Genomic DNA, 16756 nt, shown 5'->3' with positions numbered 1-16756 from the left:
CGTTGTTTTCGCTCTTACTCGGATGTGATTAAGTCTTCAGACAGGTCTCTCTCTTCAACCTGACACACAAAAGAAGTGTAGAGGGGGGAAAAAAATGAATTGAAAACAAAATTACTATAATGGTGCATATTTCACAGCAATATCCACTTCATAGAGTAGTTCCCAAATAAGCACGGTAGATGTAAAACATTAGGTTTCTGTTTCTATATCCTCCTGGGAATCGAAGAAAAAGAGAATCTTCCCATTAAAGTTTTTTTTTTATGATTCCCTGCATCTTTGGAGCTAAAAGAGACAACCCAAACACATGAGATGTCAGCGAAAAGCCCTGAAAGTCCTGTTTAGTAGATCAAGACCTAGACCAAAAAAAACTGTTCATTACAGAGGACATAAATGCAAAGGCTGGTTCTCTGGAGGATATAATGAAATCAGCATTTTTACATACACAAATCTGGGAGTGAGTGAGTCGAATGCATAAAAAAAGTATACATATTACATGTAAGAAATTGTCTATTTTACCAATCCCAAACTATGCATCACACATTGTGTGAATGTAGCACATAAGGCATCCCTGTCCCCAGTCTTACCTACTGTATTACAGAATAGAAGGGATCCACTGCAGTGGGTTGGCAAGGACCTGCTGAGGACATCACTCTGCTGGGTCCTGCTTCTGCTTTGACAAGAGATTAAATTAAATGGGTAGCACTTTCTATTAGAAAGAAAGGTTTAATAGTATGGTAACAACAATAACATAATTTAGGAATTTCCAAGTTATGATCATGCAGTTACCAAAGTAATAGTCACTTAACAGCATGGTAACAATAGTCATTACAGATTAATAATATTACACTTAAATGTATGTATAATATGGATAATAAGGGCCCCAAAAGTGGAGGTAATAATGTGGAACTACAGCTTGTTAATAAAACGCTTATTGTAGAGTAAGAAGAAAGACACAAGAACATAATAATGGGGAAATTTCTAAGTTATTACGACTCAAATACCTGTGGTATTTTCTTTGTAATAAGCAGGGAATCTAATCTTACATATTTATTGTATTGTAGCTTATTTTGTTCTAATCTAAAATATATATTAAAACTTTACAGTTTTTAACTATTTGTATTAGATTTAGTGTACAGTATATACTCTACCCCCTAAGAATCTCAGATATCATTTGAAGGTATTTTATTTATTTTCAAATTTTTGATGACTTAATGACAAAACAAGGAAATCATATATTTCTTTGTTTTATGGGTTGTCAAATTGTAAAATTCTTGGTTGTATTCTGCATTTTTTTTCTCCTGAAGAATACTTTGTGAGACAATTAATGCTAGTCACTGAATATTATTGTTTGAAAGAGAAAGTAATTGGGCTCAATCTAAAGATGATTGAACTGAATGCATGTCTGAAGTTGTATCCAATGCCACATGTACCTATATTGAGATACAGTACGTGTCTAAAAGATGAGCTTTAAAATTGTATTCTATGCGGTTTTCATTGGAGGCTTTTGGAAGCTCAAATTATCACTTGCATTCATACATTTATAAATATCACATACACATCTAACAAAGATGCAAAAAACAAAACCAACCCATTTCTTCAGAAAAGTAATTTTGTGCTACTGTTGCAAAGTAAAATACCTCTTGTCTTTCTTACAGCAGAATATGTTGCTCTGCCTGCTTCCACTGTGCCAGCCTCTACGGAGATTAAAGAAATAAATATTTATTAATTATTTGGAATAGAAAATCAGACAATGTATCTGTCTGACAGACTAATTTTCAATATAAATATAATAACAACAACAACAAGAATAACAATAATAATAATTTTCATTACTTCTCTTCCAGTAACCTTTGCCAAAGTGATACAGTCCCACTGCCACCAACAGAGCACTGACTAAAATGGTTAAAATGATCCAAGGTGTGGCAGCAGAGGAGGAATGGCGCACTTCTTTGTCTGGATTAATCGTGTAATTTACATTTTGAGAATCTAAATGATGGTTAGAAAAGACAGGAAGATTTAAATGAGACAAGAATGGTAAACTATCAAACGTTAATTTTAGCTTCTTCATAATGACATGAAATATCTTTCCAACCAACTTAAAACTTCTAAAACACTATGGAAGTTTGGCACACCTGTTTTAGTTGTTTAAATTTGAAATTTAGGTTTGCACACTGGAAACTCCTCAGTATTTCAAAGATGCTAATACAAACGGATTTACCAGTTTTACATAAAGAGCATCAGCTGTCATTTATATCACAATTATACATAAAAAACTTATTTTAAAACATCTCAGTGTCTCACCTGTGACTTTCAGCCAGCTCTTTGGTGATTCTCCAGCTCCTGAGATGCTACACTTGTAAAGTCCTTCATCTGACTTGGAAACTCTCTGGATGGTCATGCTTCCTGTGGAGCTTCTGTGGGTGAAAAATCCATCTTTGTAGAAATCAGCTTCGAAGTTGGAGGAAGGAATTTTGCTTCTGCAGCTCAGAGTCACAGTTTCTTCCATCAACACAGGAACAGCAGGACTCTCCAGGATCACAGGACGAGCTAAATGAGATGCATTTGATAGTTAAATACTAGAAATTAAATTTAATTAAAACTTATTATGAAAAAGTTCTTTAATTTTTGTTTAATGTTTATTTCTTCAAAGGTACCAGTGACAGAGAGGTTGATAATGTTGCTTCTTCTCCCTCCTTCAGTCTCACACCAGTACTCTCCACTGTTGTCTGCATAAACAATTTGAATGGAGCAGGATGATCCTGTTGGTGTCCTCTTGTTAGTTTTACTACATGATTCTATTTTTCCTTTAATTCTATGCACAACTTCACAATAATCGACTCCTTCACAGTGAAATGTTACTGATTCATATTCAAAGAACTGCAGTCTGTTTGGAACAACACGAAGAGAAACTGCATCTGAAACAAAGAAAAAAGAAAGACTCAGTTTAAAGTTTACTACTAAATCTGGCATCCCACACATCAACAGTGAATGAATAAAACAGTAAATAAAACAATAACAAATATCACAGAAACATTTTTTTCTCTCACAAGTTATTTTTTTTCTGCTAAATTCCTTGTCCAAAGTGTGAACATTGATATGGACAAGCAAACAGCTGGTACTCACCAACTTTCTCATCCTGTACACCCAAGGTAATCATGATGGCCATCACTGAAGAGAGATTAAAGAGGTACAGATTAACTAAAACATGCACTGTAAAATTTTTAAATGAACTAAAAGTTCAAAAGTATTATTACATCTCATATGTCCACAAAAATACTACTTTTCTAGCCTAAAATATAAAACAAAGTAAACTGTCATATTTTTAATCAGAATGAATAACCTAAATTTATTAATAATGTAGAACTAGAGCAACTACTCACACAGTCTGATGCAGAGAGCTCTGATCTCCATGTCGTCTTGATGTAGATGGAAGACTTAACAATAGTGAGCACAGGTGTCTCTTTCCTACTAAAAGTATTTTTAAAATAATTAAATAGTTTTCAGACTTAATGCTATTATATAGTTTTACAAAAGAAGCGTTCCCAAAGAAGCTGAGCTGTTTTTGTGTCAAGTCAAGCTTCACTGTTTCAGTTCACTGTCAGTGGGCGGAACAACAAACCAGTTCAGACTAATGCTGTGTTTGATGCAGCTTGTAGACTGGTTCATGTTTCCTGTGCTCAGTTTGGTGAACTGTGCTGAGATATGTCTCAAAAGTAGTGAACATTTTAAACCTCTTCTAGGGGTCATGTCTGAAGTCAAGTCACTGAAGTTATTTTCAGTTACAGGACAGTAAATGCTATTATAGATAAAGTATTCTGTAATTCAAACATAGTAGATATTTATCTGCCCAATGATTTAACTCAGATATACTCCAAAAATGTCAGGGAGAGAATCTGTTCATGAATGATAATTGCCATTTCTGCTTAAAATTTGTATTTCTGATCTCAATACATGATAAAAAACATTACTTTAATTTAGTGTAACTTTTGAACATTTATTTCCATCTTTGTCACTGAGTGCACTCCATGGTGATGCTCTAGGATAAGAGAAACAGATGCCTCTGGCCTAAAAAATGATCCAAGAAATAGAGGTTGCTTTTGTGTTGGGATGGTAATAAAATAAAAGTATTGATGAAAATATTTAATGTCTTTATCATTTTGCAAAACAAGAGAAAGTTAATGAGATAAAATTTGAGGGGATAAAATTTGTATTGAGGTCTTAGTAACACTACAGGTCTCCCATCAAAATTGAAAGACAAAAACAACTTTGCAGATGTGCAAAAATACTGAGATTTAAAATGCGAAACGTAAAGCTCCTGGACCTTTTAGGTACTGTTCCTTTTTAATGACACTGGATTTAATCAATGGCGACCAGCAGATTCCCTTGTCTGCAGAGTCCAAGGAAAATAAAATGGCCTCCCTATGGTTTGTACCAATTTGTCTCACTTCCGTTGTTTGGAGTCACAACCACCTTCCAGTGCCTCATGGACAGGATACGTCCACATGCAACATATGCTGATGACCACCTGGACAACATTATTATCTACAGCAACACATGGGCAGAGCATGTGCAGCGAGTGGCCGTCGACCTGGAATCCTTGATGCAGGTGGGGCTCACGGCCAACCCAAAGAAGTGTGCGGTTGGATGGATGGACAAAACAGCAGCCATCGCATCTTGCCCACACCCACACAAACAAACAAAAACATCAACAACAACAAAACCGAACAAAAAACAAAAAGGTTTTTGGAGTTGGTTTTTACTACTCCTTGTTGGTGCCTGTGCAGAAAGGGTGCCCCAGATCTGGTCCAGTGGATGGTGCAGTACCCGGGAGCATTCGTGAAGGAGACGAAGACTCTCTGTGGGTAGCCTGAATATTTATGGATGGTATTTTATTGCTGTTAAGAGTATTAAACTATAAAATCAGCTGTATCTGAATAGTCAGATGTATTCATCTATTAAAATAATTTAAAATCCCCAAATATTGTTTCCTTGTTGTAAACATACAAGTGATAGAGTTGATGCTGTTGCTTCTGTTCCCTCCTTCAGTCTAATACCAGTACTCTCCACTCTCAACTGTATAAATATTCTTGAAGTTCAGCCACAAGAGGCATTCTCACCAGTGGCATAAGCTGGGCTGCTGCCTAGATCAGGGTAACAATTTCGCCTAGGAGATGCAAAAACATCTCCTCGTGATGGACCAGCAGCGCCTTCTGTGCTGCCAGGGCTCACTGGGTCGGGTCCTGGTCTTGGTCTGCTGAGTCCATATTCTGGCTGGAATGTTCTGTCATGGCTAACGGATGGACTCAGACAGAGTTCTTGCCAGCGACACACAGGAGTCAAAGGGAGGGTCCGTAACAAGGTCCAGGGAAATCTATATACAGACAGCATAGGTTACTCCAACAGGGAGATTTCTTAGAAAGAGCTAAGAGTAGGACCACGGGAGGTTCAACGTTCCAGTGGTGAACTGCGTTAAATAGTTACAGACAAACCCGGACAGATCATCAGGTGGTGGCAATCATCACAGGTGCGTGTGCCAAGATCAAGAGCCCTTAACGAGCTCCGCCCAGCCAGGCAGCAGAGAGAGAGAGAGAGAGAGAGAGAAGCAAAATGTAAACAAAACCTGTAGCCAGTGTGAGCCAGCCAGCCAGAGAGGCACAGAGAGGCGAGACCTCATATGTACTATTAACCATCTGGGTCTGGCAGCCAGTTGTTTCTAACTGACAAGACACAAGTTATTGCAATTTATGAACATGCAAACCAAGACCAAGTGACAAATGTTCAATAAACAAAAACAATATGTAATACATCTAGATTACTTTATTCTTCTCATACTCATTGTCAGGCGTTGTGTGGAGGCGAGGAGGAAGGAACCCAAACGCAGGACTCGCAGGTAGGTGAAGACTGGTGAAGGTTTATTATAAGGAGTGGATGAACAGAACAGAGGTAGAAAAATGGCTGGCTGGCTTTGACGACTGAATGGCTGGCTGACTTGACTGAATGGCTGGCTGACTTAACTGAACTGAACGACATCATCAATGACCCGACACTGAATGGGTAGAACCGAGGGCTTAAATACACAGACTGGTGATAATGATGATAATGAGAGACCGGTGAGTACACAGCTGAACATAATGAACTAATGATAATGGGAAGAGGACTGAACATAATACACACAGACCAAGGCTAACACAATAAAACAGGAAGTGGAACAGGCAGTAGATAAACAGTGAATGTGAACTGAAAACACTGGGTCACCGACCCAGGAACCCTGACAGTACCCCCCCCCCCTCAAAGGCCGGCACCCGACGGCCAAAAGAAAAAGAACCAGAACAGGGCGGGCGGAGGGGGCCCAGGACGGAGGGACGGAGTCCACACAGAGACAGTTCAGGAGGGTGGCCACGCGGCCCGAGGCCGAGACAGTTCAGGTGGGCGGCCACGTGGACACAGTTCGGGAGGCCGGCCGTGCGGAAGGCAACGGCGGCCACTCAGGCAAAGGCGGTCCGGGGGCCGGCCGTGCGGAAGGCAACGGTGGCCGCGAAGGAGACGACGGAGCAGTTCAGGGGGCCGGCCGCGCGGAAGGCAGCGGCGGCGGCGGCGAAGGAGACGACGGAGCAGTTCAGGGGGCCGGCCGCGCGGAAGGCAGCGGCGGCGGCGAAGGAGACGACGGAGCAGTTCAGGGGGCCGGCCGCGCGGAAGGCAGCGGCGGCGGCGAAGGAGACAACGGAGCAGTTCAGGGGGCCGGCCGCGCGGTAGGCAGCGGCGGCGGCGAAGGAGACGACGGAGCAGTTCAGGGGGCCGGCCGCGCGGAAGGCAACGGCGGCTCTCCGGTGTTAGGCATGCCGGCCATGGCCCGGTGGGCGCAGGACCAGACGAGGCAGGACCAGACGAGGCAGGACCAGACGAGGTAGGACCAGACGAGGTAGGACCAGACGATGGCGATGCGGGGGCCGGACCAGGCGTCGCTGCAGAGGCTGAGGCTGGACCAGGCGACGGCGAAGCAGGAGCTGAGGCTGAGGCCGGACCGGGCGAAGCAGAGGCCGACGCCGGACCAGGCGATGACGGGGCCGGACCGGGCGAAGCACAGGCCGACGCCAGACCAGGCGATGACGGGGCCGGACCGGGCGAAGCACAGGCCAAAGCCGGAGCAGGCGAAACAAAAGCCAAAGGCTCTGAGGCTGGGCCAGACGAGGACGAAGGCTCTGAGGCTGGAGCCGGACCAGGCGGAGCAGAAGCAGAGGCCAACGCCGGACCGGGCGACGTTGAAGGCGATGCAGAGGCCGGGCCGGGCGTGGGTGCAGCCGAGGCAGAGGCCGGGCCGGGCGTGGGTGCAGCCGAGGCAGAGGCCTGACCAGGCAAAGCTGAAGCCGAGGCTGAGGCCTGACCAATCGAAGCTGAAGCCTCCGGCTGGAGACAGGCCGGGCCAGCGGGTGCGGAAACCCCTGGCTGAGGAGCGGCCGGGCCAGCGGGTGCGGAAACCCCTGGCTGAGAAGCAGGAGAGCTCACAGCTGGCTCTGGGTGCTGTGGCCGCAGGTCTGGGAACCGAACAGGATGGTGGACAGGCGACTGGGAAACAGGAGGTGATTGGGGGACAGGAGCAGACTGAACGACAGGGGACTGGAGGACAGGAGCAGACTGAACTACAGGTGAGAGGACAGATTGGACTGAGGAGACCAATGGAGAAACAGAGGTCGGTGAGGCTAATGGCTGAGCTAAAGAGTGAGCTAGTGAAGGGGACAACAGTGCAGCCTGGGCTAATAAAGCTGGTGCCTGAGCAAGGGACACCTCAGCTAGCCTAACCAGTGATACTGCGAGGGCGTGAAAAGCTGGATCAGGAGGTGGATGAAGGGGTGAAGTAGTAGGTGGACCGGTTAGCTCTTTCAAGCCTCCAGGGAGGTCAGGCTGGGTTCTGGCTGCCCTCAGCCTGGGCACTGGGACAGGCACAGAAGGTGGCTGGACACCAGTCACCCCCACCCGAGAAACAGGAGCGGGTGTGGAGGTAATGAACTAATGATAATGGGAAGAGGACTGAACATAATACACACAGACCAAGGCTAACACAATAAAACAGGAAGTGGAACAGGCAGTAGATAAACAGTGAATGTGAACTGAAAACACTGGGTCACCGACCCAGGAACCCTGACACTCATTGAGATGTAATTATGTCTTCAGTCAGTTCACTCTGCAACATGTAAGGTATTATGGTATAGAATAAAAAAAACAGCATTTAAAAGAACAAACACACATAGAAACAATTTTGTTTTCTTAATATTATATTCCAATATTATCTTCAAAAAGTAGTTCGCAAACAGGTATGACCATTTTAAAGTACTCTTCTTATAGTCGGAATTCCATAAGAATGCATTTGGAATACCTGCTTAAGATTTGTTGAATTTATAGTTATAACTATTCAAAACACAATTTTAATGTAGTGTGATCAAACCTTTGATCTTTTGGTTTGTCTTTTTCATTGAAGCAAGCAAGCAGATTCTCTGTTTGCTACTGTTTCTGTACTGCATGGTGCTGCTATGTGATCAAGATGGTCTCGGAAGGTTTGTCATATATCAGTTTTATTTATACAGCACAAAATTGCAATGACAGTCGCCTCAAGGCGCTTTTTATTGTAAGCTAGACCCTGTAATACGTCACCTCTTTTAAGATGAAATTGGAAATACATGCATCCCTATATTTCATGTCATTATAGCAGCATTACCCTGGACTCAATACAGTAACACTTTCCATTGTTCACTGATCGTGAACTAAAGGTGGATCTTTGAAAAGGGCCTGCATTAAGAACTAGTAAATCTCTATCTATGCTGTTTCATGGTGATATTTCATCACTAAATAGGTTGGTAGGTGGTGTCCAACAGCTTTACAAACTTCATTTCAAGTCACCCTAAGAGGCTTAATATTATAAGATAACACCCAGTGTTGGGAAGGTTACTTTTAAAATGTATTCCACTACAGATTACAGAATACATGTCCCAAAAATGTATTTTGTAACGGATTCCGTTACGTTACTCAATGAGAGTAACGTATTCTGAATACCTTGGAATACTTACTATATTATCATGCTTTTTACAACTACATTAATGTACTATTGCTGTGTGATTTATTACTATTATTGAAGGTTACTCACCATACCAATATGAACTCGATTTTTAAATCTTAATATAAAATGAGTAACAGTAGGGTGGACATTAGGTAAGGCTGCACTTTTTGCAGTGATCTCTTATAGAAAACTATTCCGCGCGTATATAAAACAGGTCCGCGGCTCCGAACCGTAGTAAAGGGACCTCTGGCTGATACGTCAGGTTTCGTTTTGGGCTCTTAGCTGAAAACTAGCGTTACTTTGTTGTCTGGGTCAACTTTGCTAGCGAGAGACGTTAAAATCCTGCTCCAACTGAACTTATTGTTTCTGAGGAAAACACGAACACGGTGTACAGTCGAGTCATTTAGTTTACTTACAACTGGGCTCGTCAGGCACTCTTCTTGGCTGCAGTGGTTATTATTATATTTACATGCTTCTAGCTCCCGTTTCTGCTCGGTGACAACTCATACTTTTCCACTCTCCTTTTTCTCCCTCCCTCACGCTCACAGACACATAATAGGTATGGAAGTCCATTCTCCCTGCAGCACGGACTAAACTGCCCATGAGGCTACATTCTTTGGGGCTATGCCTATAACACTCTGCCTATTGCCTTCATATTAAATCATTTTTTGAATAATAATTTTTAAAAATATTTCTTCACGTCATTATGCGGGCCGCAATTAGAAGTGACATGGGCCACGAGATTGAGACACAGACATTAGAGCCTCTTAATGTGTGTTTTGTTTGTGTTTCCACCAGCGTGGAATTACCAAAAATAGAGAGGGCATAGCCTAACATATGAAACAGGAAAAGACCGCCGTGTAATAAATTTCTTTCTTTCAAGTAACTGTATTATGAATATCACCTTTTTAAACGGTAATTGTAACAGGATACAGTTACTCATATTTTGTATTTAGTATTAGACTAGTATTAGATGTATTAGACTCCCCAACACTGATAACAGCCTACAATTATAAACTACTTCCCTCCTTCTTGTCTTCAAATGGACTGCGGCCTTTTATTTTTGTATCTGTTTCAATTCTGCATCACCCTGTATCCATGTGCTTGCTTAAATCATGTTTTCGTGATCTGTGGTTCAGCCTGTTTCTACGTGACACAAGTCTAAACTCTTGACAAGTCGGCATATAGCTGGTGGTGGTATGAAAGTCTTCCTTCTTACTCTGCCTAATTATGGTCTCTGTGCTCTTTCCTTGGCCTACAGTAGACTGAGCCTTAATGCAGGGTCTTCTCTCGCTTGTTCCTTTACCAGTCTTTTTGCAGGCCTCTGCTTTCTGTTGAGTCGTCAGTTTTCATCCTTTGCAATTTTCTTCTTCTCTCCTGGCTCCTTGCCACCTCTAAGCCTTATTGCTGACACTGTTGCTCTGCTGTGATTCATCACCTCCAAGCCTATGAAAGCTCTACTTCTTTCCTGTAGCTCCACATCTTTTTTCAATTTTTCTGCACCTTTCTGGCCTCCGTCGGCCTACGAGCCTCGTTCTCGATTCTGCTGCTTTTCCTTGGTTTCTCACATGACACAGTGCTTATGCATGTTATGTCTTGCTTTTGCCATGCATTACTGCTTACATTCATATGCTCCATTCCCTGTAGGTCAGAACTCTTGCCATGGTAAGATAGCTTTTCTTTTCTTTGGGGTCCTTCTCTAATATCTCCAGTGCTGAGGATCCATTCCGCGGACCATCTGAGTCTAACGGCCAAATACCTCTGTCTATATCCTGTACATATCTAAATTTTGTACATCAATAAATCATGTTAATTTCTTTCTAATGATCTCTCTTTATTCAAAAATATTCTCATGTAACACTGTGTAAACTGGTTCATTACACTGGGAGAGGAAATTCTGCTGAAATAACTCATTATTTAGCCTCTCGAAATATAATCTACTGTAACCTATTGAGGCCAAGCCCATAGGAGTTGAACACTTCCTCCCCTCACTCAGCTCCTGATTTCGGCTTTTCACACAGTCTGTCCAAACATAAAGTAGAAATTCAGCTTTATTGAAGTGAAGCTCCAGCATGAAATAAAACACCACTTATGTTGTCTGTGTACTAGACCACACTTAAAGTCAGTTAAAGTCATTCTCAGTATCAAACTTTGCAGTTATATGTTATTTCTGAAAACAAACTCAGTGAATCTGTATTGGAAAAAAAAGTAATGTGACCCTTTGACATTAGCAGGTGACCACAGTGGGTGTCTTTGAAAACTGAAGAAGCTCTCTTATTGTAACAGCATTCATGCATGTGTAAAAACAGAAAGAAGATCAAACAAGTTGGTTAAAGTTCAACTTCTAAATAAGAGGCAGGTGTATGTGTTTGGTTCAGTCTATATATGTATTTATAACCATGCGGGAATGGCAACTAGCTGTATCTGACGGAAAAAAGAAAACCTATAACAGTTTATAGACATGTACACCAAACCCAGATGACAATGTACGATGTGCTTAATAACAAAAACAATACGTGATAAAACTGGGTTACTTCTTTGTTTTCATTCTCACATAGATGTAATTATGTCTTTAGACAGCTTTCTCTCTGCAACCTGTAAGACACACAAAATAAGTGTAGACATTTTTTTTAAAGAATAGAAAATAAAATTACTATAATGGTGCAGAAAGCACACAAGGAGCATGTTAGACATAAAAAAGTTTTTCTTATTCTATGTAGTGAAATTAGCATTTTTACATACCAAATCCAGGAGTGAGTGATACATATTACAAAGTATACATATGCCATGTATGACGCTGTCTAATTTACCAATCCCAAACTTATCGATCTCTATTATTTATCGCAGATTTGTGAATGCAGCTCATGAGGCATCCCTGTCCCCAGTCTTACCTACTGTATTACAGAATAGAAAGGATCCACTGCGATGGGTTGACAAGGACTTCCTGAGGACATCTCTCTGCTGGTTCCTGCTTCTGCTTCAACAACAGATGAAAAAAAAAGTTGGTAGCCAAAAGTTTTTACATAATAAAAAAACATGTATTTCTTTTAGATCAAATTACTGTTTCTGATATCTCAGTGCCATCATGGAAATCCCTTTGAATCACAATGAGTCTTACCCTGTGGTTGAGTGTCACTGAGGCCTAAGCTGTAGTAAAAAGATCTAGACTGTGATGCAGCTTTATCTTGTGATGGAGAGGGACAGTGGGAGTGAGGGGAATAATAACCACATCAATATTAGTGATGATATCTGTGTCTGTTATTCAATGAATTCATGATTATTGATTTAATTCATAGTTGGACAATTATATCAGTGTCATTCCTACACCTGCCCATTATGTAAAGTGTGCTAAAAGAACTTTTCAACTGAGTTTCTGCTGTTTTACCTGATTTGACCATGTCAGCTGCTCTTAATAGCTTCTTGTTGTTTTCCTACTTTGTACTAAAAAAGTTATTACACTTTACAGTTCTGAGAAAATCTAGTTGTACTAGATTTGCTATTTTATACAACATATATTCTATCCCACAAAAATGTTAAATATATTTTTGAATTGTATTTCATTCATTTATTCTCTAATTTTTGACCTCTCTATCTTATAATCCAGAGTAGAATGCTTTGTGAGACAATTAATGTCATTCACTGATGTTAATATTATGGTTCAGGTGTTCAATCATTCAGTTACTTTCAAAATGGGAATTAATTGGGTTTAATTTAAAGTTTATATTGGAACTGAACGCATGTATGAATTCCACATGTCCCCTTTGATTTTGATCTATATAAGATACAGTAGATGTCTAAAAGATGAGCTAAAATTGTGTTATATGTGGTTTTAATGTGAGGTGTACATTTTGGAAGCTCAAATGATCACTTGCATCTATACATTTATAGCTATCACACAGAAGTTAACAGGCAAAGAAAGATACAGACAACAACACACAAGAAAACAAATGGAAGTAATGTTGTGCTACTGTTTCTGAAATACCTTCAGTCTGTCTGTTTTTTCTTACAACAACATATGTTGCTCTGTCTGCATTCATTGCGCCAACATCTATGAAGATGAGAAAAGCAAATAAAAAAAGAGAAACAAGTTAAACAGGCACAGACAGTTTCTCAGTTTAAACCATTTAGCTAATAACATTCACTTTTATTTAAAAGCTTTGGATAATAACATCTGATGATAGAGAAGCTGACAGAGAATTACTTTTTAGGTATAATAATAATAATAATAGTAATAATAATATTTATGTAATTTTCTTTACCCGTCTTCCAGTAATCTTTCCTAAAGTGATGCAGTCCCACTATCAGTACTTTGGCCAGAAGAATATCAGCACCTCTTAACAAATTGTTGCTTTTACCTTTGTACTAAACTACAGATCGGATCTATTTGTATTAGATTTATTGTACAATAAATACTCTACACGCCAAGAATATCAGATATATTTTGAAAGTATTTTATCTGTTTTCATATTTTTGACCTCTCCATCATACATTTCTTTATTTTATGGGTTTGTCAAATGGTAAAATTCTTAGTTGTATTCTGCATTTTTTTTTCTTTATTCAATAGAACACTTTGTGAAACAATTAATGCTACTCACTGAATATTACTGTTAAAAAAGGAAGTAATTGAAGTTGTACTTCATGCCACATGTAACTACACATGTGGCAGTTTGAGCTGTATGAGACACAGTTCGTGTCTAAAAGAAGAGGTTTAAAGTTATATTATATGTGGATTTGATTTGACGCATAAGTTTTAGAAACTCAAGTTGTCACTCACATCTTTACATTTATAAATAATATATACACATCTAACAAAGCTACAGACAACACCATATAAGAAAACAAAAAAAATCCTTTTGACAGAAGTAATTTTGTGCTACTGTTGTTGAGTAAAGAACCCTCCGTCTCTCTTACAGCAGCATATGTTGCTCTGCCTGCATCCACTGTGTCGGCCTCTATGAAGATTAAAGGAATAAACGGAAAAAAAACCCAACGTTTTTTTGTTTTGTTAGTTTTTGTTTTTCATTTTATATACACATGAGTAGGCGTATAGAGAATTCCTTAGTTCAAGTCAATTAGCTTATAATTTTCACTTTTATTAAAAAAAACTTTGTATAAGAAAATCAGACAATGTATCTAGCTGACAGACCTCTTTATTCATTCCATGATTTATTCCAAAATCTTTGTACTTTGCACCATAAATAGAAATATTTCATGGAAACTGATTCAGAAAAAGCATCATTTTTATTTTATTTTTACATGTTAACCTTTCAAATATCTTCCGCAGAAATAAATAGCTGTTAAACTGAGCTTCCTGCTTGAAAATGAAACACCCAAAAAGAACAGAGTATTTGTCTGCTATAACAAACTCCATGTAAATAATCTTGGTGTCAAAATAAAGATAAAACTTGTGAGATTTCTTCAGAGATGTAAATATTACAGCAGATGTTTCTGGGACAATGTTGCTGAGGCTGGAACATAGTAAAAGTAAGTATATTTTAAACTCTTCTAATTTATTTTTGGATTTTATTGCATAAAACCGCTTCAGTAGACAAAAAACTCCAGAAAACCAGGAACTAACATATGGACATTATATAAAGATGCTGCTGAAGTGAAACAGTAAAAGGTGATACAACTTTTAATGAGCTCATTGCCAGGGATGTTGCCATTTGGAGCATTTTGACACAAAATGTTTGTTTAAATTTCTTAGGTATTGAACAGCAGAAGTGATTGACCTTTATATATATATATATGCCTAAAATGGTTGGGGTTTTTTAAATATTTTTTGAAGAATTACCCACACACTCAGGTACATTGGATCTTTCTGCCTTTTAGAAAACACACTTTTAGAAAATAGCCATTTAATTCTGAGGGACCATAACTTTGGCTTCTGATTGATTTTAAAAGGCTGTAGGGTGGGCCCACTACCATGGCTAAGCAACCACAGGTTTAAGCCACAGGTTTTGAGTATTTTCTTCTCCAATGTTAAATCCATAGACAAAAACAAAATCAACAAACTGATATTGCAGACTGCAGCCAACAAGTGTGTACAGGACAGCAGCATTATACTGCCCATGGAGACTTGGCTGCAACCATCAATTCTGGACTTGTCTATTGAGTTAGCATGTCATATGGTCCACCATGATGACGGGAATGGCCAAAGACAAAGGAGGGGGTTTATGCATCTATATCAATTTGACTGTGAAATGCAGACCCATCTACATACCTCACAAGTTTACTGTCGTCATGGTAATGGCCGTATATCAGGAGTCCCCAATCCCAGTCCACGAGGGCCGGTATCCCTGCAGGTTTTAGATCTCACCCTGGGTCAACACACCTGAATCACATGATTAGTTCATTACCAGGCTTCTGAAGAACGTCAAGACATGTTGAGAAGTTAATTTATTCATTTAAATCAGCTGTGTTGGATCAAGGACACATCTATAACCTGCAGGGACACCGGCCCTCGTGGACTGGGATTGGGGACCCCGGCTGTATATGTACTACCCGATGCTAATGCTACCTCAGCTATGGAAGAGCTGCACAAGGCAATAAGCAGTCAGCTGATCTCCTATCCTGACACAGTGCACATGATAGCTGGGGACTTTAACCATGCTTACCTAAGGTCAGTATTGTCAAGATTTACAACAAGGGGGAAAACAGAAGGGAGAAAAACATACTTAATAAAGCCTAGAACAACATCCAAAAAGGCTACAGAGCAACCCCTCTGCCACAACTAGGTTTGTCATGCCACATGTCCATGCCACTGATCCCTGCATAGACTCCTGTCAGCAGGAATGCCCCCCACCAGCCATAATGACTGTTAAAAACCTTGCCACAAGATGTATCACATCAGCTGCAGGACTGTTTTGAAAACACAGACTGGAGTGAATTTGATCACCAGGACCTTGAAGAGCACACAACTTCTGTGCTCTCATACATAAACTTCTGTGTCTACGGTTTCACTGTGGACAGACTTCTCTGGGTGTATTCTAATCAGAGATCTTGGATGACTAAAGAGGTCCAGATCTGAAAGCAACATGATGCTGATTTCACATCTGGTAACGATATATATTACAGTGCAGCCAGATCTGATCTGAAAAGAGATGCCAAGGCAGTGCACAAGAGGAATATTGGAGATCACTTCAGTGTAGCTGAGATATAATATACTGAGTGTGAACATTCTCAAAACTGTATTGTATATAGTTTATTTATTTTTTATTGTGTAAATTTAATTTATGTAAAACTAAGGTTCCACGTGTCACTGTTGAAGTGGGGAATTAATCAGTGTGACGCCACTTGTAAACATGTTGCGTGTGTGGGGTTTCCCAGCCAGAGCTGCATGGACTCCACACTGGTGAGGCATACTTTCTGTAGCTCCTCTCCCTGTACTAAATTATACGTTTAAATTTGGTGTATTTGTCTTTGCTAAGTATTAGTTCTTATGGCTAAAAGCTCCCAAAGTGTTTTGGATTGCTTTGAACGAGAAAAATAGTAATTGGAACTGCGTTTTATCTGTTACACCACCCTTTATGTGGTCCTTACTTGTGCTAAACAGGGATTAGGAGAGGCCTGCTGTTGCTGTGTGACACTGATTTTGCTGCTGCACTTTGTCTTTTAGGTATGTGTAAGTGTATAATGAGTTCATGACCTGAGGCTGCACACTGAATAGTATTTTCAGCCATGTTGGGAAAAGTTAAAGTTGTTTGA

At 40.2% G+C, this 16756-nt stretch overlaps 1 long non-coding RNA gene across 2 annotated transcripts; it reads right to left on the bottom strand.

Annotated features, from left to right (window-relative positions):
• Nucleotides 1-11104: 11104 nt before the first annotated feature.
• Nucleotides 11105-15343, bottom strand: LOC120723316. 2 transcript variants are annotated; one of them, XR_005693705.1, is made up of 4 exons: nt 15273-15343; nt 13032-13097; nt 11941-12026; nt 11105-11644 (listed from the first exon to the last, which is right to left on the bottom strand). It is a non-coding gene; the product is annotated as an uncharacterized LOC120723316 (long non-coding RNA). The 2 variants fall into 2 exon arrangements; XR_005693706.1 differs by having other exon boundaries at nt 11941-12023.
• Between the last annotated feature and the right edge of the window lie 1413 nt (nt 15344-16756).

Source organism: Simochromis diagramma, unplaced genomic scaffold, assembly GCF_900408965.1.
Source record: "Simochromis diagramma unplaced genomic scaffold, fSimDia1.1 OVJJ01000676.1, whole genome shotgun sequence".
NCBI classification, from domain to species: Eukaryota; Metazoa; Chordata; class Actinopteri; order Cichliformes; family Cichlidae; genus Simochromis; species Simochromis diagramma.
Note: the sequence above shows the minus strand (reverse complement) of the source record. Positions and strands in the feature narration are given on the sequence as shown.